General features: G+C 50.1%; 1 protein-coding gene across 1 annotated transcript in view; it reads left to right on the top strand.

Annotated features, from left to right (window-relative positions):
• TBCD (tubulin folding cofactor D) overlaps positions 1 to 23,316 on the top strand; it is a 179,978-nt gene that overhangs the window by 70,633 nt on the left and 86,029 nt on the right. The gene's annotated exons all lie outside the window — the stretch shown is intronic.

Consider the following 23,316-nt stretch of genomic DNA (forward strand, 5'->3'; position numbering starts at 1 on the left):
CCTTCCACTTGCCCACCTCACAGGTGACGTGGAGTGAGTTAACGCACTAGTCCATCCCTGCCTATCCTGGCCTTAACCAAAGGCAGAAAAGCTTAGCAGCCCTCCTGGTAAAAGGAAACCAGAGTGGGACTTCCCTGGTGATGCAGTGGTTAAGACTCCACGCTCCCAATGCAGGGGGTCTGGGTTCCATCCCTGGTCAGGGAACTAGATCCCACATGCATACTGCAACTAAGAGTTTGCATGCCACAACTAAGGAGCCCGCGAGCTGCAACTAAGGAGCCCGCCTGCCGCAACTAAGACCCAGCACAACCGAATAAATAAATGAATAAATAAAATAAAAAAAAAAATAGAGGAAACCAGAGTGAGTGGTGCCTAATTTTACAGATGGTTGGATCCTGGGAGGAACCCATCCCAGCCTTTAACTTGTACGAAGGGGCTTCTGGATATCTCCCCCAGGGTCCTCCTGTCCTTGCCTATCTCCCAAGCTTGACGTCCCCCCGGGTTTCCTTTAGAGGCTGCTCTGCACACCCCTGGGCTCTCTCTCTGCCTCATAACCCGAAGCTGAGAACAAAGACGTGAGGTCTGGGAGGATCTCAGCACCCGGGCGCGGCTGCGTGTCCAGGACCAGCCCATGGGGTGACTGTGTCTTAGAGAAAGCCTGTGGGTGGGGCGGGCTGGGGGAGTGGGTGTGAGGAATCAAGCCCTGCACTTTAATTTGCACAGAAAAAGTAAAAAGGATTTAGCTTCTGGATATTTTTAAACACTTAAAAAAATAAAGTTAAAAGGAAATAACTTTAAGGAATAAGTAAATATGGACAGTTCTGAGTCTCGTGAAATTGCTTGTGTAAAGCATCGCCTTCTAGACATTGGGTTGGTTAAAACATTGAGCTGGAAAGCAGCCCTTTAAAAATAGAGAAATACACATGGGAAATCTAAGAGGCTTGTTTTCACAAAATCAAACGTAGCTACTCTCCTTGCCATCTCACGCATCAGATGAGGTAATGGGTAGCTTGTGGGAGGAGGGTGTAAGGGGGGAGGGAGTGTGGTTTTAATTTCACTTGGATATCTTAAATTCTAAAAAAGCTATCTGATTTTATTCTCAGCAAACTGGTTCCTCTACTCATTTTTTCATATTTCTTAAGAACACAAGGAACCACTCTCCCCCCCAGGAAGCTGCTTCTATTCACCTGTTTCATCGTCCCGTTCCCTCAAAGGCATGTTTCTTTACTAAGAGGTGCTTTGGGTGGCTTGCAGCCTTCTGCTGCGGGGAGAGTTTCTGCAGAGCAGGGGTGCTCAGGCACGTGCTTTGGAGGAGAAATGAGATTTTTGGCTGCCCCCTAATTGGAGAGGGCGTCCCTAGGCCCCCTTTGGGGGTGCTCACTGGCAGGGTGTCGGGTGGACAGAAGCCAGGCTGGCGGCACCTGGTGCCTGGCTCTGCGGCGTTGCAGCTTGCTCGCCCTCCTCCTCTCCCACCGTGAGCAGTTGTGTGAGCTGCACGGCAATGTGAAAGCCCAGCACAGTTAAACACGTGGTCACAGCTGTGCATCTTGCTAATGTCCCCTCTTAGTAAGGGAGAATGCGCAATAATGCTGTATGAGTTCCGTTCATACCTTGTGGGGCAGGTATGCCCCGGGCTATAGAAGCACGATTTCCTGCCTCCCGTCAGGAGGCGATGCCAGCCAGCTCGGGGCCGGCCTGGTAAGTCAGGGCGGCCTGTGCTGGCACGTCCCATCGTGCTCCCTGGTTCTGAAGGCGTGAGAACCTCTGCAAGTCAGGTTCCCATGATCGTATAGGATATGTTATGGCAAAGGTCTGAGAACTGATGATTTCATCACTAGCTGGAAGCACCGTGATCAAAACGATGACAGTTGCAAAACGTTGATCAAGTGTGAGCCCAGAGTCCTGGTGGTACCAGGAGTGGATGCAGACACACATCGGCCGCACCCAGGACACGCGAGCCCAAACCAGCCGAAAACCCCCTCGGATTTAAGATAGTGATGGTGTCAGCTTCAGAAGCAGTATTATTTAATATTGCTCATACGTTTAGGCAAAAGTAGAAATAAACCCACTTTGGTTAAGTTTTCTCAAAGGTTTATAGGAGGCAAGTTGTATGTAAGTTATCATAGCATTACCCCAAATAATAGTTTGGGAAATAATTGCGCTTATGTTAATATATACCTTTTTTCCGTCAAATGATGTTGTGCCCACAGGTTTGGTCTGAACTTCTTGTTCTGCGGTCAGTTAGCTTACAAGGACAGTAAAGAGGTTTTCAGGGGATGGTTTCCTCGGTACTGGTGTTCTGGGAGGTGAGAGTATTCTAGGGTATAATTGTTGAAAGGAGAGCCTGGATGGAGTCACAGGAGCAGTAGTTTTAGTAACTGAGTACACTGACCTCTCAGGGTTACACAATTCGCTAGTTAAAACAAGGGAGCGCAGCTGCTTCAGATGCTGAAGGAGACAGGCTAGTTCACTTGCTTATAAAAATGCAATAATGGGGCTTCCCTGGTGGAGCAGTGGTTGAGAGTCTGCCTGCCGACGCAGGGGACGCGGGTTCGTGCCCCGGTCCGGGGAAGATCCCACATGCCGCGGAGCGGCTGGGCTCGTGAGCCATGGCCGCTGAGCCTGTGCGTCTGGAGCCTGTGCTCCTCCGCGGGAGAGGCCGCAACAGTGAGAGAGGCCCGCGTACCGCAAAAAAAAAAAAAAAAAGGCAATAATGTCAGAGAAGTAAGCGGGTTAAGATTGAGGCTTCTGTAAGCTTCCAAGGGGGACAGCCTCTAGGAGGTGATGTCAGTCTGTGAGTTGTGTCCTGCCCGGGCGAGGCTCACAAGGATGAGGAGCTAAAGCCCGGGGCGCTGTCGCTCTGGCCACCTGCAGAGATGGGGTTTGCCCGTTTCTGGTCAGTTTATATCTGCCAGGCCTGGTGCAGGCTGGCAGCGGAAAATGGGTGTTGTTACCTAAACAATATAATCCAGAATTTAACTGTTTGTAGTAAGTTTGGATTAGCAATCAGAGGTGAAGTTTTTTCTAAAGGTGATAAGATTTGTGTCTCACCGTCCTTGTCCTGGGAAGGCTGGTACAGGCTGGGGCGTTGCACAGGGAGAGGTTAAAAAAGCACAGCCCTGGGTTCGGCTTTCCTCGGAGAACTGCACTGTTAGCATGTTAGCTAAAAATGCAGATGTTAGCCCAGTCCTAGAAGGATGTGTGTGGGACAGTGTTTTTCACCCTTATTTCACTTCCCACTGGGTCAGCAGGAGGTGCTGGGAGCCCTGCATGTCAGGTCAGGGTCAGGGTGCTGTCCTCGAATGCAGGAGGGCGCCCCTGCCTGCCTGCCTGCCTTGCGAGCAGCTGTTGGCACGAGGCCTGCCCTCAGAGCTGTGCCCTCAGCAGAGTCGGGTCCCAATGCTGCGGGGAGAGGGTGGGGAGCAGCGCCACAGAGACACCACGGCATCTGGCCTGAGCCTGAACGCCCTCCTGTGACTCCTCGTGTGCTGTCACCCCTGCCTGTGTCCCAGGAGCCTGTCACCCCTGCAGAGGCCCGGGAGCCGGCTCTGGCCTCCCCTCCCACAGGCCTGGGAGGCTGGACGGTGGTGCCCACACGGCGCTCTGAGCAGCCCGTGGTTTTGTGTCCACGGGGCTTTATCTGCTTGTTTCTGAAGCACTGAGGTGCCAGTGCATGTCTCTCAATAGCCTCCTAAGTGTGGACTATGAATGTAGTTGCCAGCTGTTAGGGTGATAGTGAGTGGCTGGCATATTTAATAATTTTCTAGGGGGTTTGAACTCAGAAATATAGGCAAGAGAAAGATTTTGTTTGAACTTCGATAGGACACGATAGAAGTAATTATAGCTTAACTTTACAGGGCATTGCTGTGACGTGCCGGCTAGCTATGCATGTCATGTGCACTAACTTCTGCAGTGGAATAATCTTCAGCCCTCCCCGGTGGTGTCCAGCTGCCTGGCAGGGAGCCTCACCAGGTAGCGCGTTCTGAAGGGCATGCTATAATTACGATATTGTGATGTGGCATTATTGCATAACTCAGGGACACGCCGTTGTCGCCTACCCACTGGGGTGTCGCAAGAACGAGATTTGTGAGTTTTACTCCAATTGAGCTTTTCCAGTGATTAACCACCACTCCCTCCCAGACTTTCGGTTCTTTAAAATGAAGGATAAACTTCAGGGCAACCATAACCTAGGGAAAAAGACAGTTTTCTGGCATATAGTTTGGAAGAATGGATCCAGGAAGACCACCAGGGGCTCTTTCTGGTTTCAGCCAGAGATCCTGGGTTACAGACAGAGCGCTTACCAGTGAATACACAGCTTTAACGTTTGGGGCACCTCCCTAGGGCCAGAACCCCCAACCACCAGCCTGCCTCCTCACCTTAAAGCACCACGTTAAAGCATTGCAAGGACTTGGCTAATACAAAATACAAATCATGATAACAAATGTAGACAGGTTTTGATCGCATTAAGTCTGATGTTGGTCAAATTTGACCAATAATTTGGTCAATAATGGTTTTCATGCAGATTTATGAGAAACTTTATAAGAGTAAGAAACCCCGTTTTGTATATACAGGGATTCTCTTTAGTTAAGGTGTTTTTTTTTTTTTTTTTTTTTTTGGTAAGCTTATGTCAAAACAGCACTTATTTTAAATCCTAATAAAAGGTTTTAAAATTAAAGAAATTATAAATTAAGATCAGCAATTATATATATGCATATACATGATCCTTTTATGTTGAAACCTGTAGTTTATTTTTAAGGTGGGGAACAGATAAGCAATAACATCAATTTGAGTTTTGGTTTAAAGTTTATGAATTTTGGGACTTCCTTGGTGGTCCAGTGGTTAAGACTTTGCCTTCCAATGCAGGGGGTACGGGTTTGATCCGTGGTCGGGGAGCTAAGATCCCACATGCCTCGCGGCCAAAAAAACCAAAACATAAGACTGAAGCAATATTGTAGGAAATTCCATAAGGACTTTAAAAATGGTCCACATCAAAAAAAATCTTAAAAAAAAATAAAGTTTATGAATTTTACGGTAGAAATGAGAACTTCATATATCCACATAAACTTGTTTACCCTCTTAGAATAAAGTGTAAGCCTTATTAAAAGTTTTGTAACAATGGTCTCCTTTCCAGCAGTGCACCTGCCGGGTCCTGAGTAATCCGCAGAGAAAAGAGCAGGGCAGAGAAACTCTGGGCAGGTGATTCACTGAGCAGATAGTTTAAGATACATCTGAAAGAAAAGTCGCATTTGAGAAGAAATAGTAGGTACTTACCAGAGGCTGGGGAGGTGGAAGCCGTGGCTGTGGCTGCCTGGCCGGAGCAGGACCTGTTCTCACGCTCTCTCTCGCTGAAACTGGAGCCGGCTGTTCCAGTGGGAGGGATTTAATGTAGGAGTCGAGCCCTCGGGGCGTAGAGATGCACCTGATATTCCTCCCGCCCGCAGCTACGATTCATGTGTTTGCACCCACCCAGCTGGCCAGCCAGTGCCACCTCCGTGCCTCACGGCAGCTCCCTGCCCAGGTTTTGTGAGTGCCATGTGAGTGCCGCCTGGCTCTCCTTGGACGCGGGGGTTGCACGTGTTCGAGGTTAGGATAGAGGCCTCCCAGGGGAGCCACAGCCTGTGCAGGAGGCGGCAGCAGATGCTGATATTTAGCCTGAAATGCATCTCCCCTGACAGGTGCCGACAGCCCCCGTGTCCTCCCCGTGAGGGTCTGGCGGAGCCTTTGTCACCCTCCACCCCGGGGCCTGGGAGGCCTGCCTGGGTCCTCCTGGAAAGCAGGAGGGGGGGCCGCGTCAGCTGCCTCCGGGACCTGCCGGTACACGCCCGGGACAAGCCCTGAGCGATGCTGCCCCGCCGCGTGGCCGCGTGCTGCCGCAGGAATGGCCTGCATGCCCTCGCTCGGCCCTTTTCTTCTCTTTTCAAATAAGTAAGGCACTTAATTTGTGACCCGGGGCATCCCCCCTTCCCCTTCAGCTGCTTGCTATTGAGTCTGTGGCTGTCTCCCTGCTCTTGGAGGGGCTGCGTGTGGTGTGGGTGTGGGAGTAGGGAGGGGTGTGCACTGCGTGGGCACGGGTGCCAGGGTGGGCCTGCCAGGCCAGATCCTGTTTTAGTTTTTTTTTCTTTTAAGGCTTAAGATTTTACTTGGCTTTACCTTCATGTTGAATTGAAAAAAAAAGTGTTTTAGTTACTTTTGTCCAAATTAGACACCCACATAATTTAGAGAGTGAAAAAATAGTTCTGAATCTTGTCGCAAAAAACAGCAGTTCCTGCTGTTCCCCTTGCCTCTTGCTGGTAATGAGCCACCCAAAGCAGATGGCTTAAAAAAACTACCATTTTATGATCTCGAGATTTCGTGGGTCAAGAGTTCGGTTTGTGCTGGGCGAGCCTTGCGTCCTGTGGCATTAGTGGGCACTCACCTGCCTCGTATCCTGGGGGAGCGGCGGGGCCCTCCTCTTCCCTTTAGTTGCCCTCCAGAGGCCTCTCCAGGATGGTGCTCAGTCTTAACTCTGCGTGGGACTCAGAGCGCAAGGCAGAAACTTCCAGTCTTCCGAGAGGCGAGGCAGAGAACCGTCCCAGCACCGCGGTGTCACACTTGGCTCCCCAGGTTTGAGGGAGGGGATGGGCCCCACCTCTCAGTGGGAGGGTGTCAGCTGGCTGCTCCCCTCCCCTCCTCCCTGCCAGGAGCCCCAGTTGAACCTTTTCTTAGCTGAGGATTTTGGTATTTACCTCGTTGATTCCAAATACTATTACTCTGTTGCCAGTTTTTTTCCCTCGGCCCCCCTCACTGCTCCCAGTTTCGGGTGTTGTCTGTTGACTTGCTTTTATGGGAAACGAGAATGTAGCTCTTCGGCCCCTCCACCTCCACGCCTGCCTCCCCCCCCCCCCCCCCCCCGGTCATCCGAGATTTCCTCTACTTCTTTCCTGAATCGGAAGCCAGGCTTCCTGGATCCCATGTTGTCCTCTCTCTTGGGTTGATCTTTTGTTTGGGTATGAGGCACAGCCCTTTTGTAGGCTCCTGAGAAAGAATGCAAGAGAGGGGAATCTTTGGAGACCCTGAATGAGTGAAAGGGTCTTTCTTCTCCCCTTCTTCCTGGTTGATAGTCTGGCTGGGTATAGAAGCCTAGGCCAGAAAGCATTAACTGTCCGTGTTTTGAAGGTGATCTAGCTTTCAGTGCTGCTGCTGAAAAGTTTGATGTGATTCGGATCCCTGACTCTTTCCCCCCAACATTTTAATATGAAACATTTCAAACATACAGATAAGTTGTAAGAATTTGACAGTGAATGCTCAGACACCTAGCACTGGTTATGCAGTGAACGTTTTCCTCTGCCCTCCCACACTCATGGCTCTCGACATTCCCTCCCCTTATCCACCCATCGATCCATCTCAAGTATTTGCTGCATTTCAGAGTCAGTGACAGACATCACTCACTTTACCCCTGAACACCTTAGGCTTGTTATTAACTGTTCACACTTCTTCTTTTAAAGGTAGAATTCACATGTGATGAGGGCACAGATCCCAAGAATACCATTCCCTGAGTCTTGAGCATGCCCCCTGCTGGGAAGTGGAGCATTACGATCACCCCACCCGATCACCCCACCCGGAAGCAGCCACTGGCTGGCTGGATTTTCTTCCTTCATAGATTAGTTTTACCTATTGTAGAACTTTTTTTTTTTTTTTTTTTTTGGCGGTACGCAGGCCTCTCACTGTTGTGGCCTCTCCCGTTGCGGAGCACAGGCCCCGGACGCGCAGGCTCAGCAGCCGTGGCTCACGGGCCCAGCCGCTCCACGGCATGTGGCATCCTCCCGGACCAGGGCATGAACCCGTGTCGGCCCTGCATCGGCAGGCGGACTCCCAACCACTGCGCCACCAGGGAAGCCCTATTGTAGAATTTTGTATAAATGGTGATTCCCTGATTCTCCACATCCCACTGCTTCTCTCCTGCAGGCTCTTTTCTCTGTCCTCAGTGTTCTCATTTTCCTTAGCTTTCTCTTCGACCCTTCTTTTAAGTATTTCTATTCTGCTATTATTATTTTTGGGTTCCAAGAGTTCACGCTTGTTCTGAGTGTTCCTTTCTTAGTATCGTATTCTTAGGTAGTAGTTGCAATAGCTTCTCTTATTTCTCTGAGGATTTTTTTTTTTTTTTTGCGCGGTACGCGGGCCTCTCACAGTTGTGGCCTCTCCCGTTGTGGAGCACAGGCTCCGGACGCACAGGCTCAGCGGCCATGGCTCACGGGCCCAGCCACTCCGCGGCATGTGGGATCTTCCCGGACCGGGGCACGAACCCGCGTCCCCTGCATCGGCAGGCGGACTCTCAACCACTGCACCACCAGGGAAGCCCAGAACAAAACATCTCTGATGAAGGTAGCAGATCGCTTATACTTTTGACCTTACAAGTAAATACAAGTTAGTTTTAATTTTAATTGTTAGCACTCCTTTTGGGGTGCAGCATCCAGAGGAAAGGAAAAGGAAATGAAAACTCTACAGAAAATTCAAGGCATAATTTCAATTTCTCTAATTTTGGTTGTCGTTAGAGACAGTAAGTCCTAAGCAGCTGCCGAGATGGCATTCGTTAAGTTCTTGAGATGAACACATGTTCTGAAAGGACCTGTCCTCATGGCCCCGGGGAGGTCCCCTGAGAAGGGGAGTGGGGGATGGTTCCTGAGGCTGAGGGGCACCTAGCTGCCCAGACTGTCTCTCGGGGTCTCCCCTGAGACGTGAGCTCCAACTTCGTGGGTCATGTGAGATGTGGTGGGGCTCAGGCCAGCAGGCAGGATGCTGCTCCCCTGGGGGAACGTGGGTGGTGGGACTGCTGGAGGGCAGGGCACCTGTCTCTTTCATGGCAGCTTACACTCATGCACGTGCACACGAGTACACACACTTGCTCACTAGGCCTTTGTTCATCGGTTGGAGAACGAGTAAGGGGGACGAGGACAGACACTGTCCCCTGCTGCCCCCCCCCTTGCTTACCACCCTGCCCCGCACCCCCTCCTGCTTTGCGCCTCAGGCCTGTGTGCTCATCAGGGTCCCTCGACTATAATTTGTTTCCAGTTGGGGCCCCACAGGGAGCAGCCTGTTCAGGGGGACTGGTCCTGAGGTGACCCCACTTCGGGCCCCTCCTGCTTGGTTCCTCTCCCTGGGACTTGCGTTGTTCCCACGTCTTCCTTTCTAACTGTGTCTTGGTGCCGAGCTCTGCTGCTGGCATTTGGCCTCTGTGTCTTGGTCAAGGCAGGATCTTTCTGAAGATGGAGGGGAGGCCCTGCCCCGGAGAGTCCTGCCGCTTTCCTGGTGTCTCTTCTGGCCCTGCAGCCTGTCTGCTCGTCGGCTCCCGCCCCCGACTCGTGCTGCTCAGAGGTGCTGGCGGGGTGGGGGGCACTGTTGTCCTGATACAGCCCGCGTGTGCCAGGAGGCTGCCCCCACGGGCCCCGCAGGAGGCTGGCGCCTGGGACCTCGCTCGAGCTGAGCTTGGTCTGTGCCGGGGCTGGGCTTGAGCCCACCAGGCCCTCAGGGTCCTCCTCTGTTGCACATGTGAGAGCCGGGCCCATGAGACCGAGTGTGGGGAGCATGGGGCACACGCCATCTGAGCCGGGAGCTGGAACCATGGTCGTCTTTCTCAGGTGATGTACTTGGTTTCTCATTTTAAAAAAACCTCTGAGGGTATCAATCGATTTTTGCTTATCAAACAGTTGAAAAATAGAAATGAAAGTAGAGTTTATTTAGCTGTCTGGCGACGCAGGCCAAGGGGTGTGAGAGTGTTCGGGGAAAGTTTTATAGTTGGACGTTTACCTTCCTTTGATGATGAAGCAGAGGAATTCATTTATAACTTGAAGTCTGAGATGTGTGATGCATTACTTGAATTTTAATTTGCTTATTATTCTAGTAATGCCACTATTTGAATATTTATGGAACTGGAGCTACTTTATGTTTCGGAGGGGAGCACACCGGCCTGTTTCCTGCCAGGCTGTCCTGTGTCTGGCGCTCAGGGATGGTGGCTGCGGGGCTGCCGGTTTCAGTGTGTGTGGCCTGGGGGCAGCTTTACTGCCTGCAGCTCCCGCGACTCCGCCCCGATGACGCCTTCCCCCAGGGAGGGGTGGAACCTAGCAGAGCTGAGCTGGACCCGGGGCTCCTCCTGGCTCCGGAAGCCCGTGTGGGGGCCAGGGCGGGGGAGGGGTCCTGCTTTGGACGGGGTCTTGGAGCCCAGCGCGATCTGGGCTGTGGCTTCTGTGTCTGAAGTGAAACTTGAAACCGTGAGCTCTGGCTTGTTTTGTCTTTGGCTGGGAGACTGATTCAGGTTTGTGACCTTGGGCCAAGATTTGAGGGTTCCCACAGCTTTCCTCACCTCTTCCCCTCTGTCTGCCTGACAGTATCATGCCTGTGTTTCAGGGTCCTCATTCATCCCTCCTTGGGCTGGTTACGGTTTTCCAGGGGCAGGTCATGTGGCACTTTACCGCCTTTTATTGAATTTGTATGTATGTATGTATTTATTTATTCATTAAATTAAAAACATTTTTTTTTTTTGGCCATGCCACGTGGCTTGTGGGATCTTAGTTTCCTGACCAGGGGTTGAACACGTGCTCCCTGCTTGTAGAAGTGCGGAGTCCTAACCACTGACTGCCGTGGAATTCTCTGAATTTGTATTTAAAAGGTGCTTTTTACCTGTCATCTCTGGATATGTTCACAGTCACGTGTAGAAGTTACTTGGTTAAAGTAAACAAGGACAAGGAGAAAAATTAGCACACAGACTTTTTTTTTTTTGTCTCATGCTACAAATAACATCAGTGAAAACATAGCAATAAAAGAGCCGTGAACAGGGCTTCCCTGGTGGCGCAGTGGTTGAGAGTCCGCCTGCCGATGCAGGGGACACGGGTTCGTGCCCCTATCCCGGAAGATCCCACATGCCGCGGAGCGGCTGGGCCCGCGAGCCATGGCCGCGGAGCCTGTGTGTCCGGAGCCTGTGCTCCGCAACGGGAGAGGCCACAGCAGTGAGAGGCCCGCGTACAGCAAAAAAAAAAAAAAAAAAAAAAAAAAAAAAAAGAGCCGTGAACAGACTAAAGACAGTGAGGGCAGGCCCCCTTTCGTTCCCTTGTTCTGCTTGACTCCGGCTGCCGGCCCTCACGTGTGTGGTGTCGCAACACTCCGCTGGCTGGGCTCGCTTCCTGAGCTCGGCCCTCAAGGTCACCGTCGAAATCCATCCACGGCATGAATCTTTTTCCCTTTTGTTTCCAGACATTGTTTCGGTTCTTTTTCAAATCTTCCTCTTTTCTTCACTATGGTTTCCATTCCTCTTTTTTTTTTTTTTAAACTGGTACACACTGTTCACACCTATATTTCAAGTTTGGAAATGCATATTTGCAAGCAGCAATACAAAAGTATTCATGAAGAATGCATAATCTCTGAAAATTATGAAAACATCCCCGCTACCAATACATTTCCTAAATACAAAACTGACTACCATATTGTTACTTCTGTGTTCCATTCCTCTTTTTATGCGTTTAATATTCTAGGCCTGTATTTCCGATATTGTCTTTTAGGTTCTGTTTTTTGTCCACAGTGCTTGGGCTTCTGATCCTTTTGTGGTGTCTGCAGACTCTCCCTCATGTGTGTGCTTTTCTTGTGTAATTTTACATTGACTGCCTTTTACTCCACCTGTTTTGAGGCAGCTGGTTACGATGCTTGTCCAGGACTCAGGGGACAGCCTGGAGCAGGCTTCCTGTGAGTCCCTCAGCCTGGGCTCATCCCCGTCAAGGTGGTGCGCATAGCCCTGGGGCTTTGACTCCTCGTGAAACTTGAGGCTGTGAGAAGCAGAAATCAGTAGGGTTGCAGGGATAAATGGACGAATCTGGTGTCCTCCTGAGAGCTCAGAACACCTCTCTTGATTGCTGACAGTTCATTTATGAAATAGAATAGTGGGATGAAACAGAATAGCAGGGAGCCTTGTATCTAAGACTTAGACAACAGAAAAACAGGCCTGATTCCGTGGGTTTGTGTAGGGCTCTGCAGCTGTGGTTGAGGGGTAGAATAGTGGGATGAAACAGAATAGCAGGGAGCCTTGTATCTAAGACTTAGACAACAGAAAAACAGGCCTGATTCCGTGGGTTTGTGTAGGGCTCTGCAGCTGTGGTTGAGGGGATGCAATCTTAAGACACAGAGGCACATTTACAAATGCTGCACGTTTACTAGTAAGGCCGTAAAACAAGTCTCAAGAAATTTCAGAGAACCACTGGTGTACAAACTGTATTTTTTGACCACAAAGCAATAAAATTAAAAGTCAGATACAGAAGGATAAAGGTATGGCATGAATTTTTAGTTTGAAATTATATGGATTTCTAAATAACACATGAATCAAAGAAGAAATCCCAATAGAAATTTTATAATAAAAATTTAAAGATAGACATGAACAGTAACAAAATTATTATGTATCGGAACTCTCAAGATGCAGCTAGTAGTGTACTTACAGGGAAATTTAAAACCTTAAGCAGGGGTTGTGAAACTATGGCCCGCGGGCCCAAGCTGGCCTTGGCCTGTTTTTGTACGGCCTTGGAGCCAAGAATGGTTTCTCCTTTTTTCAACATTGTTTTTAAAAAAAGAAAAAGGAAGCAGCCCGTGGTCTGCAAAGCCCGAATGCTTCGGCTCTGGCCCTTTGTAGAAACTGCTGCTGACCCTTCCTCCCCCGCCGCCCCAGAATATTGGAAGAGAAGAAAGGCTCAAACTGCCAAGGAAGGAGTGAGGGAAGGGGCAGGGAGACAGTGAGGGGAGCATGAGAAATGAGTGAGGGAGAAGACACAGGTCTACGAGGATCAACAGCCAAAAGGCCTACCAAAGAGAGAGACTGAGAGGCTTCTGGCTTATTGACAGAGCAGGAGGGGAAGCATATAAATAATAGTAAGACACCCGGATGGGGGCTGTGAGACAGGTCTGGTGGAGAATAAAAGCCACATGTCCAGAATATCTTTTTTTTTTTTTTTGGCGGTACGCGGGCCTCTCACTGTTGTGGCCTCTCCCGTTGCGGAGCACAGGCTCCGGACGCGCAGGCCCAGCGGCCATGGCTCACGGGCCCAGCCGCTCCGCGGCATGTGGGATCCTCCCGGACCGGGGCACGAACCCGTGTCCCCTGCATCGGCAGGCGGACTCTCAACCACTGCGCTACCAGGGAAGCCCCAGAATATCTTTTGCTGATAACTTTGATAGCTCAGACAAAATAGACAGTCCTAGAAAAATATAACTTACCCAAATTGACCCCAGTAGAGGTAGAAAGGTAACTTATCTGTGCTTTGGTATCCTTATTGATGAATTGGGATAATAACTACCTATCTATGAGGTTTTAAAAATAGGTCTGTTGAGATATAATTTATATTCCATATGGTTCACCTATTTAAAGCGTACAAATCAATGGCTTTTATTTTATTCACAGAGTTGTGCAACCATCACCACAATCAATTCTAGAACATTTCATTACCCCAAAAGGAACCCCATGCCCCTTAGCTGTCACCTGAAACCCCCATCCTCCTCAGTGCTGCACAACCACTAATCTACCTTCTATCACTGTGGATTTGCCTATTCTAGTTGTTTCTGATAAATAGAATCATATAGCATGTGGTCCTTTGTGACTGGCTTCTCTCACTTGGCATGATGTTTTCAAGGTTCATCCATGTTGTAAGTGCGTGTCAGTATTTCATTTTTTTGCTGAAGAATACTCCACAGTATGGTTTGCTAGGGCTGCCATAACAAAGTATACCCAGACTGGGTGGCTTAAACAACAGAAATTTATCCTCTCAGTTTTGGAGGCTGAATGTCCTGAGATCAAGGTGCTGGCAGGATTGTTTCTTTCAAGACCTTTCTCCTTGGCTTGCAGATGGCCACCTTCCTGCTGTGTCTTCGCATGGTCCGCCCTTTGGTCTGTGTCTGTGTCCTGAGCGCCTCTTCTTATAAGGACAGCAGCCCTGTTGGATTTGGGCTCACCCGGCTAGTCTTATTTTATGTTAATTACCTCTTTAAAAGCCCCATCTCCAGATACAGTCCCATTATGAGGTATTAGGGCTTGGGACTAAAACATGTGAATTTGGGGTACACAATTCAGCTCATAAGGACGGACCACATTTTGTTTATCCATGTGTCAACTAATGGAGATTTGGCTGCTGTGAGTATGCTGCTGCTTTACATTTCTGCTGGCAGGGCATGGGTTCCAGTTTCCCAACAGCCTTACCAGCACCTGTCGTTTTCCATTTTTTAAAAAATTATAACCAACCTAGTGGGCATCTGATTATGGCTTTGATTTGCATTTCCCTAATGACTAATAATGTTGAGCATCTTTTTATATACTTGTTGGCCATTTGTGTATCTCTGGAGAAATGTCTATTGAAGTCTTTTGCCCATTTTTCAATTGGGTTGTTTGTCTTTTTGTTGTTGAGCTATGTGAGCTCTTTGTATATCCTGGATTCTAGACCCTTATCAGGTAGACAGTTTGCAAATATTTTCACCAATTCTGTGGTTGTGTATTTTTCTTGATCTTATATGTGTATTGTGTCATTTTTGATGTAAAAATTTCACTTTTTTTTTTTTTTTTGGCCACACTGCGAGGTTTGCAGGAACTTAGCTCCCTGACCAGGGGTTAAACCCCTGCTCTTGGCAGTGAAAGTATGGAAGTTCAACCACTGGACAGCCAGGGAATTCCCTCACCATTGTTTTTTTTTTTTTTTTTTTTGACCACACCACAAGGCATGTGGGATCTTAGTTCCCTGACCAGGGATCAAACTTGCACCTGCTGCACTGGAAGTGTAGCGTCTTAACCACTGGACTGGCAAAGAAGTCCCCCTTACCATTGTTTTAATTCTTTCATTTGAGTTCTTTTTACGTGTGCAGTTTTGGGGTGTGAATGTGTATTTGTATATGTACATGCACGTGTATGGGTTTTTAAAGGGTATCTTTAATTTTTTTGTTTTTAAATATTTGATACTTTTTAAATTAGAATTGAGATTGTTTATGAAAGAATTTATAGTTTGATGAAAGTAGTATTATGCATTTCTAAGTGGTATGTGTTTAGAATTTATACTTAACACATGTATAGAAGCCATGCAAATTACAAAACGTCTTGTATAATATGGCTTTATCTATGTTATATTTAAAAGTTGAAATTCATAGTTTGGGTCAAAACTAAGATTGTGACATTTATGAATATAAAGTGATTTGGTTGTGTATGTGTTATATACAGTGTGCTCAGAAAGTAATGTCTGTCCACATAGTTCATTATTTTAGACATGTTGATAATATTTATGCTATTTTTTTTTTTTTTTTTTTTTTTTGCATTACGCAGGCCTCTCACTGCTGTGGCCTCTCCCATTGCGGAGCACAGGCTCCGGATCTGCAGGCTCAGTGGCCGTGGCTCACAGGCACAGCCGCTCCGCGGCATGTGGGATCTTCCCAGACTGGGGCACGAACCCGTGTCCCCTGCATCGGCAGGCGGACTCTCAACCACAGCGCCACCAGGGAAGCCCTATTTATGCTATTTTAATGGAAAATCTTTTTTTTTGGATTTATTAATGAGAAACCTTGCTACCTGGGAAAACCCTTTGCCTACTAAAGTAATTTATTTCTATACCTCCCTAATTTTATCATCTGTTTCCGCTAGCAGCAGGCCCATTTGGTGTTTAAAGTCCAGTGCAGGTTGGCCGACTTGACTGGGGAGTTACTTACACAGGGAAGACAGCTGGAGGGTCCATTTCACTTGAATTTCAGGTCTGCCCATGAAAGTAGCGTGTTAGCAGGTCTCCTGGTGACACATCTGGGTGGGCACGTGGCCCCAGGATGAGGTTGGTATAGTGTGCTTGGGGTGAGGTTGCCGTGCCCTCTCCGTGCTGCCCCACGCCCCCTGCCCCCATGGGTGAGGCTGCCTGGTGCACAGTGGCTCTCACTGCCTGGGCGCTTCCCTACCCGGCCCCCACCGTGAAAGCCGTGGGGCTGCTGCTCTGCCTTCCACGCCGGTGGGACCCTGGTCCCAGGCTTCAGGAAGTGAGCCTGCAGGAGTGCCCTGGGGGGCAGCCCAGTGGTCACTCCAGGAGAAGACGCACCGGCCTGATTTCTTGCGTGGCAGGCCAGGCCCTGCTGCAGGGTTCTCTGCTTGCCCTGTGCTTGGGTGCTGTGGGAGTCGAAGTGTAGCCCTGAGGTGGGTCCAGATCTTTGTGGGGGTGCAGAGGGCAGCAGGGAGGTGCTTGGGGGCTGAAGAAGTGAGGATGGAGCTCTGCCTGGGCTGTGTCATTGGGAGAGGCCCGTAGTCGGGGGGACCTGCCATTTTCTGGACAAAGGGGGGATGAGGCCACACTCTGCCCCCTACCTGGTGGGACCTCTCCCTGCCGTGCAGGCATAGCTATGCCTGAGGGTCTGCGTCACCCGGGCAGGTCAATGTGGGAGGTCACTGGGGCAGGTCAGGCAGCTTGGCTGTGATAGATCCTCGGCCTGTGGTTAGAAGTCTGCCATCCACACTCCCCTGTCCCAGCTGTCCAAGGCGGTGACCCAGGTGGTGAGATTAGAGGAGAAAACTCTTCAGAGAACTTGGCCCCAGCCAGGCGCGGACATGTCATCAATCAAACGCGAGTGGCCTGTTGTCTAACATTCACCCTCCTTCCTCGTCCTGGCCGTCTGACCTTGGGCCGCACGTCTGGTCCAGTGACCCTCAGCTCGGTGAGGTGGGTTCTCCTGCAGCATGGTCCTCCAGGCCTGCCAGTCCTGACTTTTGTGCCATGCACACTCTTGGGGCCAGTGGAGGTCTGGGCTGTGAGTCAGTGGCAGAACTGGTCCCTGACTTCCTGGTTAAGCCTCTAATTCTCCAGAGCGCTTGTTTTTGCTTCTTTCAAGTTGTTGTACCTGGGCCACTCTGTCATCAGCTGTGGGTGTTTCCTGCGCCAGCGGCACAGCCGAGCTCCCCTCCCCTGTCCCGCCCCCTCCCGTGGCCTTGGACAAAGAGACAGGATGGACAGGCACTGGTCCCCTGGTGCTGTGTCCTAGGCGGAGCGCAGAGAGCTGGAAAGAGCCTTTGTTATCTCCCTGAGGAGGGTCGTTCAGAGATCAAGAGAGTTTAATTTGACAAGAGCCATTACCTAGGTGGCTTGACAAGAAAGTTCTGACAGAGAACATAGACTAAGGCTGGGCAGGCCCCTTGGGGAGCCAACACCCAGTGTGACAACGGAGAGCCAGGAGATGCTCCGGCTTTGCCGGGACTGAGAAAGTGGGAAGCGTTTGTGTCAGCCGAGGGCGGAGCCTCCTCCTGGGGGGGTTCAGGCTGCCCCCATGGGAGTTCACATCTCACCTCAGTTCTGGGGTGGTGGGAGAGCTTTGTCCCCTAGTCCTGGCCCCTGGGACACACGGTGGGCACCTGGACCAGGTGTGGGCGACATCAGTGGGATGGGTTCGTGCCTGTGTTTTCCCAGTGACAGCTTCCCCTGGGTTCACTTGGTGTCCTCTAGTTCGAATTTAATAAACCACAGCCGGGTGAGGAGAGAGCCCCTGTTCAATGGCATCGCTCCAGGCGCTGTGGTACTGTTCGTCACTGCTGCTGACCAGGTGACAGCTGCTCGTGCATAGCCCTGACTCAGCGGGAAGTGTGTGCTGCGGCCGCGGGTGGCCCCGGGTTGGGTCCAGTGGGGACGAGGCGCGGGGGCTGCCCGCTCCCTCCTCCTGGGAGGCTCTTCCTCCTCGCAGATCGGGGGAGGCCTGTCGGGGACTTAGAAGGAGTAGAATATTTTGATGTTAGAGAAACTGAAAATTTGGGTTTTCAGGGTTGAAAAAATTAAAAGGGAGTCTGTCAGTAGAAGGTTGTATTTTTCTGAGGATTATTTCTAAGCAGTTTTATTTGACTTTTAGCGCAGTGGGGTGATGTTGTGATGTTCAGCTTAGGAACTGTTTGCCAGCCGAGAGCTAGATTAAGGCAGTTGGTTCCCACCATGGCCAAGGAATCAGTTACCTGTGGAGGTTTCTAAACATCCAGGCGGCCACCCCAGGCCTGGGGGCCCTCCTTGGTAGATCTTCTCAGCAGGCAGTCGCGCCTTGTGCCGCGGCTCTTCTCCTTCTCGGCGTGGCTGGGACGTGGGGGCAGGTCACCTGGATGGAGAGTACCTCCTTGCTTTCACATGCTCCCTCTTTGGGAGGCATGTTAATGTGGTTGGAGAAGTGAGGATCGGACCTTAATCTCTTTCTGTGCCTTCCCAGTAGCCCAGGGGCTGGTGGTGAGAGAACCAGACCACAGTCCCACCTGTCCACAAAGTGTCCAGGCACTCACCTTACTCCCAGACCAAATGCGTGGTCACAGTTTCTTTAGGCTAGGTGACAGGTGGGCGAGGGAAGGGGGAAAGAGGTTTTCCTCCCAAAGCTTTAGACTCTGTTGTTTGTATACATAAAATTTGGAGAAGCTGAAAGATTGCTGATGGTAAGTATACTTCAAAGGGGGTAGAGAGGTATCTATTTTCCTTCAGTTATAAAGAAGATTATGCTTGTGTGAAACATTAGGGAAATGTTTCCAGGAGGGATGGCTTAAGCAGTTTAAAAAATTGCAAGGGATGTGTGTCGTTGGAGAAAGAAGGACAAACACTGATTCACTCAACATTTTTACCTGCTGTGTGCAAGGCAATGTGTTAGATGGTGTGGGTGGGAGGCCGCTCTGGGGGCTGTGCTCCGACTCCTCTCCACATGCTGGCGCTCTGATGCCTGCCTGGACCACCTTGACGGGAGTAAGGGCGTGGTTCAGGGCGGGAGACCTGCACTCAGGGGGAGGTGTGGTCCTCAAGCCTTTCAAATGCCAGTTCACATTCAGGGGCAGGTCAGTGAGCTAACATAGCACCATCAGGATTAAACAGAGAAATGTCTCTGTCATGTACACATCACAGTTCTCAATGCTGGAAATGTTCCATGAGTCTGTTCTTAGGAGCATCTCTTTTTTTTTTTTTTTTTTTTTTTTTTTTTTTACAGTACGTGGGCCTCTCACTGCTGTGGCCTCTCCCATTGTGGAGCACAGGCTCCGGTCGCGCAGGCTCAGCGGCCATGGCTCACGGGCCCAGCCGCTCCGCGGCACGTGGGATCCTCCCGGACTGGGGCACGAACCCGTGTCCCCTGCATTGGCAGGCAGACTCTCAACCACTGCGCCACCAGGGAAGCCCCTTAGGAGCACCTTAAATGAAGTGAATGCTGCACGGTGTCCTTGCTCTTCCCGTGGAGTCTTCTTCATGGGCTCATTTCTTGGAGAGAAAGACGAGGAACCTTCCATGTGCCTTTTAACTTCACTTGCTCTTCCAGGTCTCTGTGAAGGGGTCCAGCATCTTGATTTCATGGAAACTGCAGTTTGTCCTCAGAATATAAAACCTACTATGTCCTATGCCAATGTCTACCCGGGACATTGTCCTCACTGCTGTTGTCCACCCGTCTTTGCTCACCTTCTGCGGTGGATACACTTCCTGTCCTTCTTCAGTAGTTCTTTGAGCCCCCGAGTGTGCTGATGGGGCACATTGCCCTGTGAGTGCTCCCTGATGGAGGTCCAGCTATCGGTTCCTGTTCTGACCTGCTTGGAACCAGCTGGCCCCAGGACGGTGGCTGTGGGGAAGCCCTGTCAATTTGTCCTGTTGTTTATTTATTACTTAGTTGGGTGGTGGTGGCAGAGGGTGCAGGTTGTCCTGTTTCTGGGCCTGGGGGTAGGGAATTCGGGGACCCCATGATTTCCGTTTCCTCCTTGGAGGCCTCTCGTCCCTCCTGAAGGCTCAGTTGCTCAGTCTCTCATATTTACCTCATGTTCAGCGTCATCGTCATAGCACGTGGAAGTCATGTTTCATTTCATGGGACTGGCAGCTCATTTCCCCTGCGCCAGAGAACTAGTACTGTAGAGGTCATCTGTTTACTCACAGCCAGCCTCACCATGGTCAGAGGTGCCAGCCAGCACTGAGTTGTCTCACGGTATACAGACCCATTATGCCACTCCTTGGGATGACCACACGTCAGCCGTCCAGGGGGCAAGGCATGGTGGGGACGTGGGCACAGACCTGGACCAGGAGGAGGTCAACTGCCAAGCCACACTGGTTGGCTGGAAAGTCAGCCCCTGACCTCAGTCATGACAAGTTAAAGATCTTAACCCGCTGAAGTCTGTCCTGGGGTGGGGCCTCCACGGTAGCACCCTGGGGGGACCGGGTTCTGGAGGGAGCCACCGCTGTCCTCTTGGACGGTTATTGTACCCAGGAGAGGAGGTGCTTTTGCTTATGTTCTATCTTAACATGTTGGTGTAGTTTAATTGATTTTTTTAAAAAAAGATGTGAGATTGTCTCTTAAAATAGGAAAGATACTTGTTCAGGTTATTTTACAGTACAGTCCAAAAAGTGACATTTAAAAATTAATTATTTAAAGAAAAGCGCTCTCCTGACTGAGGTCTTTATTTAAAGTTTTGGACACCTGGGATCATGTGAAGTCTGTGTTTTCGGCATTGTGTCCCACGGCAGAAGGTCGAGTAAACTGGCTGAGCACGTTGAGCCCAAGGTTACTCGAAGGGTTACTTGGAACCAGCTGGTTTAGAACGGTTTGTTTCTGTACCAGGTAGACACCAGATATTTATTATAAACAGTCTAACCGGGAGTTCCCGTGGAAAGTGTACCTGCTCATCCAGCCTCGTGGAAACTCACCACGGCAGTCACAGTGGCATTTCCTGTATTGGGCACTTGCTTTGACTTTCAGTACCTTCCTTAAACCGCTTGGGAGCCCAGGGAGCTGAAGGGGAGGAAAGAGGTGCCCGATCTCACCTGGGTGGATGCTGTGGTAGCAGTGACAAGGAATCTATGGCCTCAGAGGTTGTCAGCCATCCGGCTTTACTGGCCTTCTGTCATGGCCACCCCCAAGGGTGGGGGAGGGGACCACTGTGGGCTGGGTGGGGTACCCGCTTGGGGTGGGGTGGGCCGCTGTGGGCTGGAGGAGGACCCCTGTGTGTGTGGTGGGGTACCACTGTGGGGGGCTTACCTTCTGTCTTTCTGTCACCTCAACTGGTGTCAGATCTTTTTTTTTCAATTTTTTTCTTTTATTAAAAAATTAATTTATTTTGTGGCGGCATTGGGTCTTTGTTGCTGCGCGTGGGCTTTCTCTAGCTGCGGTGAGCGGGGGCTACTCTTGGTTGCGGTGCACAGGCTTCTCACTGTGGTGGCTTCTCTTGTTGTGGAGCACGGGCCCTAGAGTGCGTGGGGCTTCAGTAGTTGTGGCTCACGGGCTCTAGAGTACAGGCTCTGTAGTTGTGGTGCACGGGCTTAGTTGCTCCGTGGCATGTGGGATCTTCCCAGACCAGGGCTTGAACCTGTGTCCCCTGCATTGGCAGGCAGGTTCTTAACCACTGTGCCGCCAGGGAAGTCCCCTTTTTTTTGGTAGTTCATATTTATTTTTTTATTGAAGTATAGTTGATTTACACTGTTAATTTCTGCTGTGCAGCAAAGTGATTTGGTTATACATGTACATACATTCTTTTTTTTTAATACTCTTTTCCATTATGGTTTATCATAGGATATTGGCTATAGTTCCCTGTGCTGTACAGTAGGGCCTTGTTTATCCATTCTGTGTATAATAGCTTACATCTGCTAACCTCAACCTCCTACTCCGTCCCTCCCCCAACCCCCTCTCCCTTGGTAACCCCAAGTCTGCTCTCTGTGTTTGTGAATCTGTTTCTGTTTTGTAGACAGGTTCATTTGTGTCATATTTTAGATGCCACATATAAGTGATGTCATGCTAATTTTCTCTGTATCATTCCAGTTTTAGTATATGTACTGCTGAAGTGAGCACACAGGTTGTTTTAATGTTTACTCTTCTTTGATTTGTCCTCCTCTCTTCTCTGATCCATGTTCCACGTAGGAATGGTTTCTAAATGGAGTAAATGTGTTTGATGTTGAGAAGGATCCCCACTGCGATCCTGTCTCAGGTGTCAGACTCCTGGGACCCACACTGGCCGGTGGACCCCGAGGAGTGGTTGTCCTGTGTCCCAGGCAGTCCTTCACCTGCTCTTGGCCTTGCGGCCAAGCAGTGTGCCCTGAATAGTGGAAAAGTGCAGAACCACATTTTAAAGTGTTGTATTGTCTTTTTTAATGATCATGAGGATCATGTGTGTTCATTATGGACATTTGGGACAGTGACATAAAGAAGAAGCTAAGGAAACCTGGAATCTTGCTGCCTGGAGATCAGCCCTGTTGATGTTGTGGCAGATGGGGGTCGTGAGCACGAGTGATCTGGGGCTCTCTCAGTGTGATGCATGGGCTGGCTATGCAATCCAAGTCCTGGGCTGTCCCTCTATGCCTCAGTTCCCCACCTCTCAAGGTTAGTTGGACAAGGGCCTGGCCCAGAGTGAGTACTGATTGTCACTGGTTTCAGCACATGAGCCATTGACTAAGTACAGTGTACTTGGGGGTTCTGAGTGTCCTCCTGTCATTTAATATTATTTTGGGTGGCAGTGTGAGTTGCATTGAATGGTTCTGTTGTATTTAATCACCTCCCATTCCCCCTCCCTGTTATAGCAGGGCTTTATTTCTGCTGTTACAAACCATGGTCGCAGCAGTGCGGCTCTCGTGACAACTGGGGGACACTCCCCGGGGGGCCCAGGCACACAGGATCAGGTCCGTCTGACCGCAGAGCTGCCCTCACCACTTTGTTACCCACTCCTCCTGAGTCCATGGTGAGTGGCTTGAGCATAGACCAGTGCCTGCACCGTCTCCTCAGGACAAGTGCCTGGCAGTGGACTTGCTAGTTCAGGGTCAGCTTGTAGGCGTTCTGCCCACAGCCCTGTGGATGGGTCAAGGTGGGTCATGGCCACATGGCCTGCTGCATCAGCGTGCACGTCTGGGGATTTCGGTGAAAGTCAGGTTCTGTCCGTGTGATCTTCAGAAATGGCTCTCTTGTCCTTATTTTCAACATTCACATTTTTTCAACTTTCTTCATCTGCTGTTTCTCCTCTTTTTAGGTTGGGATGTTCGTACGAGATATATGTGAACTCCTTACGTGTATTTGCCATCCCATCTTTATCCATTATACCACATTTACGTCGTTTGTTATTTGCTTTAAAAGTTTAAGTGTATTGATCTACTGAGGTTTGAGATGCTTTATGCAGGAATATTTGCTAATCACTTCCTTTGAGCAAGTGATGTGGCAGGGACTGCCCTGTACACCGAGGGGATAGGGCACAATCAGATGGAAGAGGAAGTGCTTCTTGTTTGCTTCAGTATTGCTCTGTGATTGTGTTAAGCATTTCAGAAGGTCCTGCCCTCAGGCAAGACTTTGCCGGCTAAACCGTAACTTCCTTCTGTCTTGCCCTTGTGTTTCTCTTGTGAG

Source organism: Mesoplodon bidens, assembly GCF_964165515.1.
Source record: "Mesoplodon bidens genome assembly, chromosome: 19".
NCBI lineage: Eukaryota > Metazoa > Chordata > Mammalia > Artiodactyla > Ziphiidae > Mesoplodon > Mesoplodon bidens.